At 41.4% G+C, this 12,535-nt stretch overlaps 1 pseudogene across 1 annotated transcript; it reads right to left on the minus strand.

The window, feature by feature from the left end:
* Window positions 1-3,259: 3,259 nt before the first annotated feature.
* Window positions 3,260-5,162, minus strand: LOC311146286 (prostaglandin E2 receptor EP4 subtype-like; annotated as a pseudogene). The gene is made up of 2 exons: window positions 4,311-5,162; window positions 3,260-4,130 (listed from the first exon to the last, which is right to left on the minus strand). The product of its transcript is annotated as a prostaglandin E2 receptor EP4 subtype-like (transcript).
* Window positions 5,163-12,535: the final 7,373 nt, after the last annotated feature.

The following is a 12,535-nucleotide window of genomic DNA, read 5'->3' on the forward strand; positions in this document are numbered from 1 at the left end:
TATTTGACCTGTTCTAAGCCCAAATATATGATTCAACTCATTGTCGTTTGTAAACTACAGCCGTTTCTGTATCGTACTATAGTTCCTCTTTGGTCAAGTCATGTGAATGTTCAAATGATCAGATCATAATAATGTTTGGTATATAGATTGTCTGGACCAATATATAAATCTAAGAACAATATATAAATAAATCCACACACACACACACACACACACACACACCTAGAGTATGCAGTATAAACAAATTCAATGGAGTCATTTCATCAGTTTTCTCTATTTCTTAGTTCTTAAACATGTTCAAATCTTAATAATTGTCTGGGTCAATATATATATATATATATATATATATATATAAACTATATCTAAAGAAATCCACATACACTCACACACAGTAGATTATACATTGTAAGCAAATCCAATGCAAATCAAATGAGATTGAGGCATGCTACAGCATTCTTCCTCTTTCTCTAACTCATTCACAAACACACGTGTACACACACCTATGACAGACATACACACACGCGGGTCAGAGACCACTATGATGACACACCAAATGTATTAGATGGATCTCGGTAAAAGAGCAGGAATAGGCTTTTGTATGCTACAGTGCAAGCAAGCTACGTCTTCCAATGGTGCGACTGCTGTCGGCATCCAAAGATTATCAAATTTAAATAAGCGCTTAGCGGTATGGAAGACAGCAGTGGTGTAGTCTACGGGGATACGGATATCACTTATTATTGATATCTACATAGCGCATTCATGTGAATCACACTGCTTCTCTCTCATTTAGCTATTTGCGCCTTACGGATTATGGTTGTTGTGGATGTCTGTTCACAAATGTATATGTGTATTTTAACCCAATAATGGTGGAATTGAAGAAGTCTTATGCTGACTATCAATCATTGTTTTTGCGACCAGTAGACAGCCATTGAAAAATGCGCTCTTGCAATTCCAGCCTATGGAATAAACGTTTAAAGGAGTTCCTCCCTTCTAAACTCCTCTATGGTATTGTGCTCCATACTGTCAAAACTAGTTGAATTTAATGACATCACAAGTGGGGATTTTATTGCACAATATAATTCGTGCTGAGTAAAAAATAATCTCAGTAGGCCTAATGGACATATGCTCAAACTAGCGCACTTTTGATAGACTTAATTAAACAGCTTCGAAATATCAAAGTGTCACCAACAAAAACGTAAACAATAGGCCTATAAATGCAGCATATGGCATTCATTTTTCATGTGCAAATAGCATTTTTCGGTAGTGCTCAAAGCATGCGATTCCATGAGAGCAGCATTCCTTTTTCAACTCGAAGCAACGAGCCCAATCAGTCCTCCATGACAACAAAATCATAAACAACAGAGTAGGTTAATAAATCCTTAGTTTTGGGGTTATGCTCAGGTAAAACTATTTGGCTAATCTATATTTCCATATATCCAAGTCCTATTCTTGAGGTATTAAGATAATTGGAATTACTGAAAATCTGACAAACTTTGGTTTTAAATGTAAAGATTTAGCCTAATCCTATTATTATGTGTATTAAAGTAGAAAGAAATGGCTTAGAAGAAGCCTACATAACCAACCCATAAAGTAAAATCCAACATCCATTTATGGCCAGCTATGTAACTCCAACATTGATTTATCCTCCAATAGATGTCATTCAATTGGTAATATTCATTTTTTGTCTTCTTCTAATGCCACTTAAGGGGAAAGTAAACTAAAAGTAACTGAAAGTAATCAGATTACTTTACTGAGTTGGGGTAATCCTAAAGTTACCTTACTTATTACAATTGTGGACAGGTAACTACTAACTGTAACAGACTACATTTAGAAAGTAACCTAGCCAATCCTGACTTCAACATACAGTATGTCTCATTTCACACAAAGGAAGTTAATAGTCCAGTGGTGGAAGATTTTACCAGGTTACAAGCTTAGTTTAGTTTTTTTCATTGTTGTTTCAGTATTTCAGAGCAATATTACAGTCAATATTATTAATGTTATTATTATTATTATTATCATTATTTAAATGGTTTCCTTTATTTTTGTACAATGGCATTATTCTGTGTAGGAATAAAGTATTTCTAAATATACAATGGATTTCTTATTCTTTCTAAGGTTGACCCCCTAACCCTCACTTCACCTCTGCTGGGTTGCAAGTTGGGAGTCCTATATCTCACCATCATAGGGGTGCATTTCAATCCTTCATCTGCATTGACCTGAAACAGGAAAGAAAACAAAAGAAAGTGGGATTTTGATTTCGCTTGTCCACAGGCGAGAGTTGCAAATTAAGACTATTGTAAATGTACCCATGGAGACGGTCCTTTTCAGTGAGAGCGGTTTTACAGGTACTCATCCTTGTGTTATAGTTCCCCCTACAGGTTGGATACATAAATACAGCAAAATGGAGCGAAAGGTGTTCAGTTCACACTATTCGTCTCAAGAGGGCATCGCACTCCTTCACACTTTTCATCAATGGTCCCAGAGTGTGTGACCATTATCAGGTTGACAATCTCTCAACACAAGTGTTCATTGATGTTGTTCTCAGGAAAATAACAAGGCAATAAACAACAGCAAAAACATATATGGCGCCATGCTTCATTTAATAAATTAGACCATAAAACTTGATGACAAGTCACTTGATATCGCCATGACTCGGAACTGTTGTCGGAACCGATTCTGTTTGCGCTTGATCAGCTTTAAATGTGTGCTTTCCGCAACCTGCTTGTTATGTCATTCACACACGACTCATTAAGTGCATGTAGTTAAACATCTTTCAGGAAACAAGGTGTGCTGTTCAGCTGCTTTAATTCCCCATTAATACAAAAACGCACAACACTAATGATGTAATGACTAATGAACTTAATTTTCCAATAGCTTTAAAATACATTTAAATAGTAAAGTTGATCATCACTCACAGTTATGTTATCAAAAATATTAAACAGTACAAAACTAAGTTTGACATGTTGGTACATTCAGTTACTATTCCCTGCATGCAATACTGGTATGGCACAGAAAGAAGCAGCATTTCCAATACTTGATTAAGCCAGTGAATTATTGTCTGTCTGCATTAAGTTGTGAGCATCCTTTTACAGAAGAAAATACATATTTGTATCAATCAAAGACTGATATCTGAATATATCGAGAAGATCAAATAAAATGGACCACTGTGTAAAAACGTAATTCTTAAATTCATTGAATTCAAAAAGCATTAAGAGAATGCTGTTGTGAAGGCAAGTAGGTTTCTATGGTCCCCTTAGAGTATGATCATAATACAATCACGTTACAGATTCATAAAGTGCATCTTAAAATGTCCAAATGGGTCCATTTTGTAAAATCTCCTCTGTGTGCAGAAGCCCAGTCTTTGTAATCTGACCTGTAGGCTACATCAAGGTAAATGACCTGTGTCTATCTGGCTGTCGGTGTTCAGCATCTCAGACATTTGCTGTAAAAGTCTATATGAACACATTTACATTGGTTGGGAAACAGTTGATCAGAGGCACTTCTCCGACTGACAGGAGCTAAGTGTGCTAAAGGTACAAGTGACTATGTCCACTTTACTGACATGGCTATGAAGACCTGCTGGTGAGCACATCGCCTGAAGCGCGTCCCGGCCATGATGGCGAGCTGCGTCCGAGCTGTGACGCCATCATGGCCGGTTTGGACACCGTGGCTATCTCCGCCTCGAAACCGAGCACAGTAGTCTTGTCGACACTAAACGGATGAAAGTTGGCCCGCGCCGTGTCAAGGTTCCAGGCTTGTTGCATGGTAAAGTCTGTAAACGATTTACTTTTGGTGGTAACCTGGTTCTCCGAGTCGTTTCTGTAGTTGGTCGTGCGTAATGACGCGTAACTGGTCTCGTTGCTGTGTTCAAACGACGGGAGTGAATGATGACTGCTAGTGCCAACCCAGCCTAAATTACGCCCGCGACCCGCCTTGACTTGTCCAACTGTCTTCTTTAGCCTCTCACAGCCCTTGACCAACAGGTTCTTCCGACAAAGGATGTAGACCCAGGGGTCCAGAATGGGGTTAAACGAGGCGAAGCGAATGGCCATTAGATCACTGCGGTAATCTGGATTCACTCCGGCACAGATGTTGGAAGGACCATACAGCTGGTTTACAAATATGCGCACCTGTCGGATTGAGATAATATATAAAAGTTGTATATGTGGATAAAGCAAACCATTTTTCTGCAATATACTATTCATTTATGTCTGTGTTGCATAGTTTAGCCCACATTTGAAACTCATGCTCATAACATAATGCATGCACAATAACTTAAATTACATTTCCAATATTAGCATTTTAGTTACCACTAAAGGAATGGAGCACACCAGGAAAACGATGGTCATAAATATCAGCAGCCAGAACATTTGGATCTCAGCCGCGGATGGGCAGGTGACGGAGGGCAGGAACCCGCGCCGTGAGCCTCCTTGCGCAGACACCTTCGCTCTAACTATCCGCGTCTTCTGGCTCATCCCCACAAGTGACCCACACACTGCGAAGTTGCACAGAACTGTCACCGCAATCAACACCAACATGAACCCGCAGTACAGAAACGAGTATGAGGCAGCAAGGGGGTCCGTCGCCCTCCAGTCCAAAAAACACCAAGTGCCCGGGAAGTGGCGCACATGCTTCCCTAACCCAAAGCTGGGCATGATGCACAGCACAATGTTGGCCAGGTAGATGCCCATGAGCGCCAAACGCGCCGTCGTCCGGTCAATGTATTGGGAGTAAAGGTACGCGTGGTTTATGGCCAGGTATCGTTCAACTGCCATGGCGCACAGAATGGACATTCCAGCCGAGCCGAAAAAGAGCATAGAGAACGAGAAGAAATCGCACAGTAGCTCTCCACCGGGCCACCTCTGGGCTATGTAGGTGGCGATAACCACCGGGCTGGTGAAACAGGTGCCCAACAGGTCCGTGATAGCCATTCCAACAACCAGCGTATAGAAAGTGGTCTCCTTCTGCTCTTTCTTTGAGATGCACAACACAACAACGGCTATGAGGTTCCCCAGGACTCCGAAGGCGAACATAGTGGCTGAAGTGACCAGGGATTTGGATTCCAGTCTCAGAGGCGGGAAAGTGCTGTGGTTGTGGGAGACACAGAGCGGTTGAAGTAGTTCTGAAATGTTCGAGCCATCGCTATAGACGGAATTATTCATAATTCCTAACGGAAACAAAATAGCTTGATAGCTTCAACTTCTTAGAAACGTTCCCTTTCCTTATGAAAATTCCCAAAAGTGTCTCTTCACAAGTTATGAACACAACAAAAGCAATATAAAAGAAAGCGTAGCCTACGATACCACAGAACACATGTTTCTGAGCTTTGTTTTTCTCCTACCAGTAGTTTCCAATATTTCCAACAACAGTGTGCTTTGGTTTGTGTTGTGTCTACAACTGCACCTGCCGCTGCTGCTGGTATTTAAGCTACAGGCTGCTCGCTCGCGCACAGCTACTGATGTCAAAAATGTGACGTCAGGCGCACGAGGTGTAGCCTACTACGATACTTCTTGTTTCAATATTGGACACTACACGACTTCAACACAGAAATAGACCATTTGTGCCAAACGTCTATCCTTGGAAAGTAAGTCCGCGACTATTTTTTACAGTAAATGTTCAACTGTTTGTTTTCATACATGTATTTATTCAACAGTAGACATATATATTTCGGTCTACTCAGTGCACAGCCCAGCAACACAGCCCAGATGTTCTGAACCACATCTATGCTTTTATAAATGTTACAGTAGGGAGTAGCTACTAGGTTTATGTCAGTCATATAAGGACCCTAGCACGTCAGGACCATGGACAGCACCCACACCTAAAACCAGTCAGCACTATGGACAGCAACTAACCAGTCAGCACTATGGACAGCAACTAACCAGTCAGTCCTATGGACAGCAACTAATCAGTCAAGACTATGCAGCTTCACTATTGATTTGAGGAAACATAGCCTTAGCCTATGCCTATTTGTTGGATAGACTGACACTCAAAACTGTCACTCAATGTTGCTAGAGGAAATATTTGCTGTATGTTGCAAGGTGCCACCATGGATTCCCAATCCACCAATGAGAATAGTGACGTGGGGCCACCAAGGTCTTAAGAGTTACATAAACTGGCTTTTAAGAATGTTGGCTATTTCAATAAAATAGAGAAACCTTGAAAGCAAGCAATTTGCAGGCAGGAATTTCTTTTTCTTGAGAACATATTGCAAATGATTACAGGACTTGAACTTGTAAGATGCTAGGAACCTTTAAATGCAGATAGTCTCTGTACTCCCTTGTTGTTGTGATTCAAGAAAGGTAGGTGCTGAAGAAACTACCATTACTTATTTTCTATTTTTGTGGTACAAAACATTTCTGACAGTCAAAGGCCACAGCCTAGATTCAACCCACGATACCTGACACCTCCGACACAGCCCAAACAAATTAAATGATATGCTATAGGTCTAGAGTTGACGGTTATCGTTGGTTAACGCTGAACTGGTTGAATCTAGGCCTTAGCTTCCCTGGTACAATGGGACCAATGGAATAGTCAAGTGCAATCTCTGCCTGCCCTGCACGCCACTCAAGCTAAATCAATCTGAAACTGAAAAGCCCCAATGCAGTTATGTTTCTTATTAACTCTTCTGAGAAAACCCCCACCCTTTCCCCACCTTTTCAGGTTTTTGGTGGGTCTGTTTCTGGTGTTTAATTGACACAATGAGTCAAGCTAACAGCTGAACAGCCAATGACCTAAGGAGAAAAATGATGTAACATCATCCTCAAACAGAACAGAAGCATGGTAACTTCCAAATGATCCGTAACTATACACCAAGGGACATAAGACTCTAGGTCAGTCAAATATGTTTCCATCTTCTGGTAATAACTTACTAGCTCTTCCTTGTGATAAGAAATTCCTCCAGCTTCCTTGGTCCTCATTAGCCCTGTTTATACCTGGTTCTAACATACGTTCTTTGTCCTGATCTTGTCCACATTCTGATTGTGCCCACATTGTAGCCGTTGCATCTACACATGGTAGTAAAATGTGTCTCTTATCCATCCACTGTGTCCGCATTGTGATCAGATATCCTGGTCCCTCCCTGTACGCAAATTATTTGACAGAGATTCTTTCAAAATTATTTGATTTATTATAAGACACATACTGATGCCATAAGTCAATGACTTTAGAGGGTGGGATAATGAAGATTTAAATGGTTTCACTGTCCAGATCCGTCTACACTTGTAAGATATCCAGACACAATGCGTGTTTGACTACCTCCTGAGGTGGTCAGGAAGATCTGATCACAATCATCCACACCTGTCTAAATATGCAGGCACAATCAGAATGTGGAGAAGATCAGGACAAAGGACGTATATTAGAACCAGGTATAAACAGGGTTTTAGAGACCATGATGAGAAAGGAATTATGTCATATTCAGAGCAGGGCAAATACTTCCAAAACGAAAAGAGAGCAACCTGACCTGTTAACAGTCAACATGATAAAGAACACTGTTAGGTCAGGCAAAACTAAACATGGCGGTGTTCGCCTTAACAATCTCACTGGAATAAAGACCTCCTCCATTCCTGTCATTATTCGTGATAATACCTCACATCTCAAAGTAGGACTACTTAATGTTAGATCCCTCACTTCCAAGGCAGTCGCAGTCAATTAACTAATCACTTATCATAAACTTGATGTGATTGGCCTGACTGAAACATGGCTTAAGCCTTATGAATTTACTGTGTTAAATGAGGCCTCTCCTCCTGGTTACACTAGTGACCATATCCCCCGTGCATCCCGCAAAGGTATCCCGCATTTTTTTTTGAGGTTCTAGTCATGAAATCTATGCAGCCTACTCAATCACTTTTTATAGGTACCATTTACTGGCCTCCTGGGAACCGATGCAGCGTTCCTCACTGAGTTCCCAGAATTCCTATTGGACCTCGTAGTCATGGCAGATAATATTCAAATTTTTGGTGACTTCAATATTCACATGGAGAAGTCCACAGACCCACTCCAAAAGGCTTTCAGAGCCATCATCAGCTCAGTGGGTTTTGTCCAACATGTCTCGGGACCTACACATTGCCACAATCATACCCTGGATCTAGTTTTGTCCCATAGAATAGATATTGTGGATCTAAATGTTTTTCCTCATAATCCTGGACTATCCAACCACCATTTTATTACGTTTGCAATCGCAACAAATGATTCGCTTAGACCCCAACCAAGGATTATCAAAAGCTGTGCTATAAATTCTTGGACAAATCAAAGATTCTTAGATGCTCTTCCAGACACCCTTCACCTACCCAAGGACGTCGGAGTACAAAAATCAGTTAACCACCTAACCGAGGATCTAAACTTAACCTTGCGTAATACCTTAGATGCAGTTGCACTGCTAAAAAAATAAAATAAAAAAATTGTCACAAGAAACTAGCTCCCTGGTGTACAGAAAATACCAGAGCCGTGAAGCAAGCTTCCAGAAAATTCAAATGGCTCTCCACCAAATTGGAAGTCTTCCGACTAACTTTGAAAGACAGTACCAAGCAATATCGAAAAGCCCTCACTGCTGCTCAATGAGCCTACATTTCCAACCTGATTGAGGAGAATAAAAACAATCCCAAATGTATTTTTGATAGTGTTACAAAGCTAACTAAAAAGCAGCATTCCCCAAGTGAGGATGGCCTTCACTTCAGCAGTGATGAATTCATGAACTTCTTCGATGAAAAGATCATGATCATTAGAAAACAAATTATGGACTCCTCTTTGAATATGCATATATTTCTCCAAAACTCAGTCCTGAAACTGCACAGAACTGCCAGGACCTCTGATCACTGGAGACACTGGAGTTGTTTAAGCCTGTATCTCTCCACACATTCACGAAATAGTCATGGCCTCTAAACCTTCCAGCTGTCTACTGGACCCTATTCCAACTAATCTACTGAAAGAGCTACTTCCTGTGCTTGGCCCTCCTATGTTGAACAAAATAATTGTCTCCCTATCCTCTGGATGTGTACCAAACTCACTAAAAGTGGCGGTAATAAAGCCTCTCCTGAAAAAGCTAAACCTTGACCCGGATATATTTTTTAAACTATCGGCCTATATTGAATCTCCCATTCCTCTCAAAAATGTTAGAAAAGCTGTTGCTCAGCAACTCACTGCCTTCCTGAAGACAAATAATGTATACGAAATGCTCCAATCTGGTTTTAGACCCCATCATAGTACAGAGACTGCACTCGTGAAGGTGGAAAATGAGCTTTTAATGGCATCAGACCAAGGCTCTGCATCTGTCCTCGTGCTCCTAGACCTTAGTGCCGCTTTCGACACCATCGATCACCACATTCTTTTGGAGAGGTTGGAAACCCTGGTTTAAATCTTATCTATCGGAAAGATATCAGTTTGTTTCTGTGGATGGTTTGTCCTCTGACAAATCAATGGTACATTTCGGTGTTTCTTAATATTCTGTTCTAGGACCACTATTGTTTTCACTATATATGCTAACTCTTGGTCATTCAGAAAACACAATGTCAACTTTCACTGCTATGCAGATGACACACAGCTGTACATTTTGATGAAACATGGTGAAGCCCCAAAATTGCCTACCTTGTGGATGGTGGAAAATATTATACTTTTAAACTCTGACAAAACAGAGATGCTAGTTCTAGGTCCCAAGAAACAAATAGATCAGCTGTCGGATCTGACAATAAATCTTGATGGTTGTACAGTCACCTCAAATAAAACAGTGAAGGACCTCAGCGTTACTCTGGACCCTGATCTCTCTTTTGACGAACATATCAAACATTATTTTAAGAGCAGCTTTCTTCCCATTTTCTTAACATTGCAAAAATCTGAAACTTCTTGCTAAAAAATGATGCAGAAAAGTTCATCCATGCATTTGTCACTTCAAGATTAGACTACTGCAATGCTCTACTCGCCGGCTTCCCGGATAAGGCACTAAATAAACCTCAGCTGGTGCTAAATACGGCTGCTAGAATCTTGACTAGAACCCAAAAATGTGATCATATTACTCCAGTGCTAGCCTCTACACTGGCTTCCTGTTAAAGCTAGGGCTGATTTCAAGGTTTTACTGCTAACCTACAAAGCATTACATGGACTTGCTCCGACCTATCTCTCTGAGTTGGTCCTGCCGTACATAGCTACACGTACGCTATGGTCACAAGATGCAGGCCTCCTTATTGTTCCTAGAATAAAACAGGGCTTTCTCCTATAGAGCTCAATTTTTATGGAATGGTCTGCCGATTAATGTGAGAGACTTAACTCCGTCTCAACCTTTAAATCTTTACTCACTAGCTTGCACGCGTTCTCCCATGCCGTCTCTAGGAGGGGTGCATCACGTAGTGCCAAGCGTTTTTCGTTATACTCACCTTGAGTGGGTTGAATCACTGACGTGATCTTCCTGTTCGGTTTTGCTTCCCCTCAGGCTCGTGCGGTGGAGGAAATCTTCATGGGCTATACTTAGCCTTGTCTCAGGGTAGTAAGTTAGTGGTCTATGGATATCCCTTTGGTGGTGTGGGAGCTGTGCTTTGGCAAAGTGGGTGGGGTTAAATCCTGCCTGGTTGGCCCTGTCCGGGGTTACTTTGGACAGGACCAAAGTGTCGCCTGACCCCCCCTGTCTCAGTCTCCAGTATCTATGCTGCAAAAGTCTTTGTCAGTCTGGCCTATCTGGTCTAATTCTCCTGTCTTATTTGATATCCTGTGTGATCTTAGGTATGCTCCCTCTAATTCTCCCATCTCTCTCTCTCCCCCCTCCCGGAAGACCGGAGCCCTAGGACCATGCTTCAGGACCAGCTGGCCTGACGACTCCTGGCTGTCCCCGTCCCGTCCACATGGTCGTGATGCTCTGCCTGCAGCTATGGAACCCTGACCCGTTCACCGGACGTGCTACCTTGTCCCAGACCTGCTGTTTCAACCCTGTCTCTCCATCTCCAACCAAGGTGCATTAATTGAGAAACAAACTGAAGTAGAGAGGAGATTGAGCAGCTCTAGGAGGACAACTGAAGAAAAACGGCTATTGTTACAAGTAAAACAGCTTTTGGCCTTTTTCAGGCCTTCCACTAATCTCCCACAGAGTAATACTCTCTACCTGACTAGGAGAAGGCATGGGAACATTAATAAAACAAGATAGCTAATCCTGTTCTGGTTGATTGGGTTTTTTGCGGGAGAAACTCTGTCTAGAAGTCCCTTAGGCTGGGATTCTGTACAAGCACTTTGTGACAACTGCTGATGTAAAAATGGCTTTATAAATACATCTGATTGAAGACATTTTCATGTTTTAGCTTTTGTTTTTTATGTTTTATCCTGGGCTGAAGAAACAGGTGCAAGGTTTGCACCTGGAAGAAATACGTAGTAAATCTGTGCCAAACCTAAGTTTGGAGGCCATTCTTTCACTGCTTTGATGGAGTTTATCACAAAAAACAAAGCTTATTTGACGTTTCATAAACCATTATCTCTCCTTTCTCTCTAATCTGACATTCTCCCTAACGAATGAAGAAGAGAATACTTAGTTCCTGTTCTTGAAAACTTTAGACTGAACGTTATTTCCTTCTGTGTATTTGTCTAGCTGCCACTGTCTTTTGAGTCGTGAGTCAACATGACTGTGCAGACTGCACAAAATGTCCTAAGTAAGTTTTGATTGACTAAAAGTGAGGATGAACTATACCTTTAATTGTCTGATGAAAGTTTAATGAAATGACTTGATTTTAAAGTATAACCAAGCCAGGATTATCTGTTCAAATGGAAGGGCAAATGCTGTTAGTACATGTATATGATCATGATAGATAGATCTGAAAATGGGAAAAAAAATCTACATGCAGTTTTGCAAAAATGAACCAGACCGTTATTTATTTATTTATTTTTACAACACCTTGAATACTACTTTCAATCATGATCATGTTTTAGAACCGCAAACAGTGAGCAGCCATTTACTTTATTTACATATACAGATGTATCTCACCAGTGGTAAAAATGTAATTCTGGTATACACTGAGTGCTTTCTTTCGTTCTCTTTGTATCTTGGCAAGAAATAGATTATGTGCCAAAATCCACGAGGAATGGTTGACCCAGGGTTGAGACTGATGTATAGAGATTGGTCAGATAGCAACTGAATGGCCTTCCATGTGAGTTTATCAATCTGCTGGGCAGGCTCACTGTGACTCTAGGACTCCACACAGTCAAGTATACCACAGCCAATATGAGCCCCACAAACCAGGGCTGGGTAATCTGATCTGGAATACTGAAAACATGGTAGAGGCTCTAAACGATAGCCTACAATATGGCCATGGCTCTCTGTCTCTGTCTGTGTAAGTGGATTCCTCTCTTCCTAGTGTGACGAGCTATCGGAGAGATCCCCCCTGGGTGTGTGTGTGGTTTTACGCAGACTGTCTGTACTCCTCTTTGTAATAACCCTGAGGAGCCCTCCTTCGGACGTCAGCTCCCCTCCGCCCACACACACATGCACGCACGCACGCACGCACGCGCACACACACACACACACACAAACACACAGTGAGACACACAAACACGCACACACACACACACT

The sequence above is a fragment of the Coregonus lavaretus genome, assembly GCF_964263955.1.
Source record: "Coregonus lavaretus genome assembly, chromosome: 19".
In the NCBI taxonomy this organism is placed as follows: domain Eukaryota; kingdom Metazoa; phylum Chordata; class Actinopteri; order Salmoniformes; family Salmonidae; genus Coregonus; species Coregonus lavaretus.